This window comes from Mesocricetus auratus, unplaced genomic scaffold, assembly GCF_017639785.1.
Source record: "Mesocricetus auratus isolate SY011 unplaced genomic scaffold, BCM_Maur_2.0 Super-Scaffold_6730, whole genome shotgun sequence".
In the NCBI taxonomy this organism is placed as follows: domain Eukaryota; kingdom Metazoa; phylum Chordata; class Mammalia; order Rodentia; family Cricetidae; genus Mesocricetus; species Mesocricetus auratus.
Genome location: NW_024429184.1, coordinates 40099072 through 40107734, shown reverse-complemented (window position 1 = coordinate 40107734; position 8663 = coordinate 40099072).

The following is an 8663-nucleotide window of genomic DNA, read 5'->3' as shown; positions in this document are numbered from 1 at the left end:
GTCTGTTCACAAGCTTAGCCCTCAGACATCGCTCCTCCTTCTCATTTGCATCAGCTCTGCTTCCTATGCCCATGTGCAATGGCATCCATCTAACGAGCATTAGCTGTTTATCCTGTGTCTCTATGAAGAGATATCAAACATCCCTGGTGTCTTACATCATCGTGGGGTCTGTCTCATTCATTGTGCACTTGCAACAAGGCATATTCACGTAGGCCATGTCCCACGTCTTTGATGGTTGAACGGCCACCCATCTTAATTTATGCTTCTCCTTCTCTGTGCGGTTGCACTTCACCACCAGCCAGCTGGGAGCTAAAGCTAGCGTGGCTGCGGTTCACAGCATCGAGGGCACTTGAGCAGTGAACAGGGAGTGCTCAATGGTTCACCTGGGCAGGAGATATGAACCACGGTCTTCCCTGGCCAATCGTTGTATCTGTCCTCCTCAATTGCTCTCTTGTCACTTGAATTCTCCTGAATGAGGATCCAGAAATCGGCGCATTTCCCTTGTCTGGTGCCCATTCTGGCCTCCGTGCTTCCGGTAAATCCTCACTGTTTCATCTTTGGATTCATGTTATTCCCGTTATTCCCCCTGGCGTTTACACCAAGATTTCTTGATCCAAATTCTTTGTCCCCATCTCGTAGTGCTAGAGAATGATGTCGTTTTAAACTTGTCTCTTCCTCTGTCTTATTCTCACCTGTGGAGAGTAACTCTACTTTCCCAAGTTCCAACTAATGACTCTCCTCACAATCAAATCCTACTCTAAGTTCATGCTCACTAGAAATTCTTGCCAAGATTTGAAGATTCGAAAAAGAAAATATCTCTATCCAACGTGAAATATTAGCTCTTCAGTTTATTTTCACCTCACATTATTTAGAAGAGAATGCAGCAAGGAGGAAACGCTGGTGTTTTCCTCATTATGCCCCTCACATTGAAATCTGTAAGCACCTTTGGGCCAGAATTCTAGCCATCTGCATGTTTCAAATTCTAACACATGCATTAGTACAGGAAACTTTCATTCCAAGGAAGGAGGCTCACAATTTCAGAGGTTCATGGTGTTCCTAAGCATAATCTGTGCCCCCTGGAGAAGATGACACGCCCTGGTCACTGTGTGTGGCTGAGCAGTTTTTTCATCTCAAGTCAGGAACTGATAGAGGCAGAAAACTCACAATTCCTTTTCTGAACACACCCCCGGTGACCTACAGACCTCCCACTAGGCTCCACCCTTTAAAGGTCTGCCCTCCTTCCGAATCTACCCATCCTTGGAACCAAGTCTTTACTGTTCAGGGCGCTCATACAAACCGTAGCAGGAGCCGAGAAGACACAGAGACACGGAAGCTGTTGACTGGGTGAACAGGATGCTGTTAGGGGCAACAGCAGTACTAAGGATGCTAGAGACTTTCAAGTAATTAGTGCACATTTGGTTAAAGCTTCTATCTGCACGATTTAAATGATTTATAGCTTGCCCGATACCCAAAATTGGTGTTTTCTGTTCTCACTGAACAAGTGTTAGTCCTCAGAGTCAGCGGTTTGGGAGTTAGGTGTCATTCTCAGACTCCAGCGCGAACTCCATCTTCCCACCTAAGCTGCTCCCTCTTCTGGCCAACCTCGAGAGCCCTCGGAGGAACAGGCTTTGGTCTCCTCCCCTGCGAGGAGCCACTGAGTGAGCAAAGCCTAGCTTTGGAAGACAAAGGCGAGGTTCCGGTATCTGCTCCTCTTCAAGACAATTATCGCGTTTGCTTTAATCAGCTTTGTGCGTCCCCTATCTGGAATACACTCAGCCTTTTTCGCTGCCACTGCGAGTGGGGAGCAGCAGCAGCGTCCTCTCCCGCCACTGGACAAAGCCAGAGCCGTGGCCTCATTGATCGTGTTCCTCCTGCCTGGTGTCAGCCCCAAGTCGCGGAGGAAGAAGGCTGCAGTTCGGAGCATTAGAAAGAGTTGCCAAAAAGCGCTCCGAAAGTGCACAATTAATTTCGGCTGTCAAAACAGATACTGGAGGAGCGCTTTTAGATTGCACGCATTTTTTCTCCTCCAGCACAGCCAAGGCTTTGTCGGTGATAAGAGATGGGGCAGATTCTGGGGATGCTTGTGAGACCATATTATACAGTGGTTAGACTGCCGTGGGCGTGGGGATCGGATGGCCTGCTGCAGAGCCAGCTGGGCCTTTCTCTGGCCTTTTATTTAGCTTCTCAGACTAGCACAGGTAGAGGAAAGTTGGGAAGGGTGTGCATGAAGAGCACTTAATGTGGTAAATCAATAAATGAGTGGCTAGGGCTGGGAAGATGCCTGCCTGCCGCTCAAGCCTGCGTTTCATCCACCATTCAACTTAGAAAAGAAAAGAAAAGAAAAGAAAAGAAAAGAAAAGAAAAGAAAAGAAAAGAAAAGAAAAGAAAAGAAAAGAAAAGAAAAGAAAAGAAAACGCCACGAGATGACCTTTACTGGTGATCCCAGCCCTGCCACTGGCAGGTACCTGGGGCTCTCTGACCAGCTAGCTTTGGAACAGGAGAGTTCCCGGCCATGGAGAGCCCTGTCTCAAAGAGGGAAACTGGATGATTCTGATTGAGGAATGACACCTGAGGCTGACCTCTTTGAAACTGACTACTGGTAACATACATACAAACATACATACATACATACATTGCTGGTAACATCATGGTACTCTGCTTCTCTTGAAATTCAATCCATTGTTTGTTCTGTCTTCCTGGGTACCTAGTGCCCTGACACCCCACACACACACACACACATTTTTTTCTGAAGATCAGTTCCTTTGGGGAACACTAGCTGGTACGCAGTAATTTATGGATTCAGTAAAAGCTCTCCTTGTGTATGTAAAACCTCAGAGTAAAGAGAAATCGTCTATGGTTGCTCTCCCCCTGTGAGGCTGTAGTGCAGACGACACATACATAAGTAAAATGGAATTTGGGAGAGCAAGGAACAGAGTATTTTGAAAAAATTAAAAGTTTCTTATAAATCTTTAAGAAAATGCATCTGTGTCAACACAATAAAAATAATATTCCAGCCTACTGGTTTTCATCTTCTAGCCCCAGGGACGTTCCACACCCTTAACCCTTTCACTGTCACTGCTCTTTGGAAGCTTAATGAGCAAGGGACCACTGCTCTCCATGGATGGTAGGGACTGTCTCCTCATATTTGGCATGATTATCCAGTACTTCAACAAAGCAGCATCTTAGAGACATGTTGCATGGTAATAATCATCATCCAGGATAACTCGTCCTCATAATTGAGAGGAGCATGTATTTGTTTGGTTTGTTTTAAAGAAAATACAAGCCCCCTCCATGGTCTTCTCTCTGTGTTCCCATTGATATGTCCCATACAGGCAGAGACAATTTATGGCAACCATCTTCTGACAGACGGCCAATCTGCGCCATAGTCCAGGCCTGTGGCCTGTCATCCCAGCCACTTGAGTGGCTGAGGCAGGGGATTGGGAGTCCAAGGCATGTTGGGACTAAAGAGTAAGCCCAAAACTGGTCTTTGTATATTAGGGACACAGTCTTAAAAGGAAAGGGGGGCTGTTGCTCACTTGCTGCACATGGGTGAGGTCCTGGATTCAAAAACCTGAGTGTGGTAATACATGCTAATCTTGTTGACTCTTAGACTGTGAGCACTACACACACACACACACACACACACACACACACACACACACACACACACATGCCTCCATTTTCTCTTTTATTTCATGATCACAGAAGCTCCATTTGTTTACAGAAATCTTGTGGCCAGGAAACAGATGTACTGCCCACCTTCTTCTGTAGCCAGCTGAAGACTCAAAACTAAAGACTAACCAAGGCTATGAAAGTGCGTCTGGTGGGCTTTCTGGGAAGAGTCCTCAAAGGCAACTGACCATGCTGGACTGAGCATGTGTTCTCTTCTTGTCTTTCATCTTTCTCTTTCTTCCTCACTCTGCCACAGATGAGAAGACCAGAACTCCAGCTGCTATTTTGGACGGTGAGGCAAACTTGAAGATGGAGATGTGTAGTTTAAATGATGGAAAAGATAAACCCTGTTGACTTCCCAAGGAAGGGAGGAAGGCCTCCCTCCCTCTGAGGAGCGGATGGGGAGAGAAGAAAAGGTGGGAGTCGAGGGGGAAGGGAGAAACGGAGGGAGGGGAACTGGGGTTGGTATGTAAAATGAAAAAAAATAGATAAAAAACCTGTTAGACCTGAAGAAAAAAAAAGAAAAGAAAAAGAAACCCTGGTGATTAAGACATCACCTCAGCGATAATGACATGGCAGACTTCATGCTGTGCTCTTGATTTTTATGATAGGAATGAAGAATTTTGTCTAAGGCCCTGTTGTTTGCAGGATTTCAGTTTTAAACAGATGAACTTGATCCTATGAACTGTACCTACTTTTTTCTTCTATTTTGGTCGTAATATGAGTGTTCTGCTTTGGTTTGTAAGAGAATCTGTTTCCAGAATTCATTGTGCCAATGACTGATTGCTATGGCCATGGCCAAAGCTGCAAGACAGCTTATTAAAATATTCGAGTCTAAGTGTGAGTTTGCTTTGTAGGGTTAATATGATATAAATCACAAACCAATTCTCAAAGGGCATCATTGATTTTACATGGGAAAAATAATTTTGTGATCATACATATTACTCAGGTTGGCAACTTATCTCATCAATAGGAAATCAAATAATGAAGGCAAACAGGCCAGTAAAATCTTGGGAAAATGCCAAATGCTGTGCCCTCTTGTATAAGGGAAACCTGCCTCCTCCTCCTCTTCCATGCTGTTTGGGGTCAATAACATTGCTAATGGTATTGCACAATTACATCAGCAATTTTCTTTCAGAGAGATTCTTATTTAGATTTGTATTCATTCGTAGTGCTGAGCATCGAACCTGCCAAATGTTAAGTGAACAAAAGATACACACAACTATTTCGTGAATGGATGATGCTTTCAAATGAATATTTTAATATGATTACATCATAAGTCAAAAATAAATGTCATGTCTGGAGAAATAGCTTGGCTGTTAGGAGTGCATGCTGTTCTTGTAGAAGACCACAATGTGGTTCCCAAAACCTGTATCAGGCAACTCAGAACTACCTGTAACTCCAGCTTTAGGAGATCCAATATTGTCTTCTTACTTCCACGGGCATTTACATGGTGATGATTTATAGTTCATAATTACATTCACCATATAATTAATAATTGCTGAGTACTCTCTATATACTGGGTCATTGTGATTTTTAAGGTCTGTGTGTGTGTGTGTGTGTGTGTGTGTGTGTGTGTGTGTGTGTGAAGTGAGATTCCACGGTATATCAATTTCTATGCTGACAGTCAGTCCTAAGTCACAGGATTCTAAAAGAACCCACTTGATCTAGTGTCAGAACCTTAAAAGTGTTTCCTCTCCCCTTCCCTCCTCTCTCCTTCCCTCCTCTCTCCTCTCCCCTTCCCTCCTCTCCCTTCCCTCCTCTCCCCTTCCCTCCTCTCCCCTTCCCTCCTCTCCCCTTCCCTCCTCTCCCCTTCCCTCCTCTCCCCTTCCCTCCTCTCCCCTTCCCTCCTCTCTCCTCCCTCCTCTCCCCCAGTTCCTACTCTCACTCCCAATGCCTTCTACAGTGCCTGAACTAGATTTGCTATAAAGATTTTCTGGATAGAGATTTTCTATATCTTTCTGACATGCTTTTTTGGGAGAAACACTGTGATCTATTTCATACCTTTGGGAAGATAACATATATGGTTAATGTGCATGCAAAGCCTGGCCTGAGGAAAGACTCCATTGCTGATCAGGCCTTATTTACCATTTCTGCAGGAAAGCCATTTTCGCCTTAGACCCAAAGGTGAAATCACAAACAATGGAGACGTTTTAAATGTGGAACAAACATGTAGCAACTAAAGTTCCAAGACAAACACTCAAGTTCAAACCTTTAAGGTCATCTAGAGGATGCTGAGAGGCAGTGGCTGCTCAGAGCAGACCCACATGGGTCTCTGACCACTGGGCTGGCCCCTTGCTCAGTCTGAGTCATCCTCATTGCCAACTAGGACACCTGAACTAATGACATGCTAGCTAAATGTCACTTTGTAACCAATACAAATAAAGTTTCGAAAGCTGCTTCTTGTAAGACTGTTAACTGCTTGTTGGAAAAATAATTTTCTTCACTGAATGGCAAGGGTTCCAGGTATCCAGGAACTCATTCCCAACAAATTCCAGGAATAGATTTCCACTAAAACATGAAACCTGAAGTAAACACACAGTAAACACAAAAATTCTCATAAGAATAAAGTCTTCTCATCCTGACAGAAGTTCTAAAGTGAGGAAAACAGCATTCTTTCTCTTATAGCTGAAGCATGAACTGAACCATCAACCCAAACAGCCCTGGATTTTCTTGCTCTGGGTGTCTTAGCATCCAATGAGCATCGGTAACTCGTGAAAGGGAGCTAGAGACATGTCTCAGAATCAATCCTCTCTCTCCACTTCTCCCGTGCTGTGGGCACAAACCTGAAGATAAAGACATTCCACGCTTGGCCCTGGGCCTCTAGGATTTTGAGACTATCACAACCCAGACAAGTGAATGCTCCCCTGTGTAGATAACCAAGGTTGTCTGAGTGATTTCAGTGGGCAGGTTTGGAGACATGGCAGCCCCAGGTGCCATTTTGTCCATTGAACTTGGCCTATCATCTTCACTGGCCTTTGGAAGGAAGGAATAAAACAGGAACCAGGTTGAACTTTGAGAGGATGTGTGAGTTAGAAAGAACACCAGTGAGGATGCAGGTAGAGGGGGTGGCAGCTTCTAGGAGCCTGAGGAATGTTGGAAGTTCAGCTTTAGATTTGTATTTCCTTTATCTTGTCTGCTACAGGGATGTTTCCCAGAGCCTTGAACAGTGCCTGCCACACAGTGGTAACTCACAAGATAGCTTCTGAACTTCTCAATAACAGGACCATGTTTTCATGGTTACAGCTTTAGAATGGAGATCATAGAACTAGGCAGGAAGTGAGCAGAAGGGAGTTTCTATTTTAATATCTATGAGCTTTGTAGTTCTTCTCCAAGGGGAAAGTATAAGGGGGAAATGGAATTCTGATTAAGAAAGTTTGATGATACATTTAAAAGAGGTGTGGGAGAATCATATAAGAACTGTCTAGTTCAATACAGTAAAACCTTCTGAAAGAGTCTAGAAGAGTCTGAGAAGTGTAAACATCAATTGATCACTGAGGAAAATGAGTTATCTTCTTGATACTGAATGTGGAATGCTACTAAACACAGGAAAAGTGCAACCATCCGTCTGGAACCGAGGAGAGGAACCCTGAAAGACAGGAGCTTGGGGTTCTCATTCTTCTAGTGACCTTTAGAGGAGACTTGATTTGTTGACTAACGGGAAAATTCACTTCTTTTATTGACCAAATCCACAAGCAGATTTGCAACCACTCTCTGCTGAATTGGACTTTATTGCCACATTTTAATTTTTTAGTAGTGGACTAGTTGGGCAGTCTGTGTTTGCCTGCTTGCTTACAGGGCTTTGATCTGTAGTGTGTGTGTGTGTGTGTGTGTGTGTGTGTGTGTGTGTGTGTGTGTGTGTGTGTGTGTGTGTCCATACTGAGGTCATAAGAGGATATTTGAGTGTCCTGCCCTGTCCCTTCCTGCCTTATTCCTTTGAGACATTGTCTGTCATTGAACCTGTAACTCCATATTTCTCTGGATAAACTGACTGAACAGCAAGTCCCAACAATCATATAGAAGCAATGACCCCCAAGCCCCCACAATGCTGAGGTCATAGACTGGTTTTCACATGATAGATTCTTGGGATTGAATTTGGATCTTGAATACTGACCTTAAACTCTTCCTTCTTCCTCCTCAACCTCCAGAGTGATAGAATTACAGTCATGGGCCACAATAAATAGCTGGTTAATGTTTTAATTCAAAGAAATTTCAAACTGTAGCAAAAAAATTAGATAAGTGAGATCTAAATATCGATACTTTCATATTAGATTCAAAAATGCTTTTTTAAATTAATGGAACAATCTGTGTATATTTGGTACTTAAAACATTTGTAGAGTACTATGTGTGTATAAGAAGTGGTGTCCTCAAAGTACCTAAGGAGTTTTCTCTCTCAACTTTAAATGAGTAATTGACTAATTAGGTTTAGGGTGTCCAGTCAAAAGATACAAACATAACTGGAATACTTACTGTAACTTATAAAACACTGTCCTTAGAAACAAACTTTATTAATTTTACATGAAAAGTATGAGTTTATAAGAAGGATTTGTTTGGTTTTTCTCCAGTTATAAAAAGTTGAAGGATTTTGAAATAATATGGATTATATGACTTTTTAAAAAACAATCTACAGGATTTAAAGGACATTTGTTAGCTAAGGTTATAACTAGAATTGCTTAGTTTTTAAGACTTTTTTCAAAATTGTGTATGTGTGTGTTATGTGTATGTGTGTATATGTTTACTGTATGTGTGTGTATGCGTGTGCATATGTGAGTACAGATGTTCCTGGAGGGACATAAGAGGATGGTAGAACACAAGGCTGTGAGCTGCACGATGTAGATGTTGGACTCTGAACTCTGAAAGAGTAATACATGCTCTTCAACACGGAACCATCTCTCCATCCTCTAGAATGGAAGGAGGGTTGACTCATTCAGCTTGTGCTGAGACATTAAACACACATTTCCTTGAATGTGACTGGTACAAGTAGAACAGAT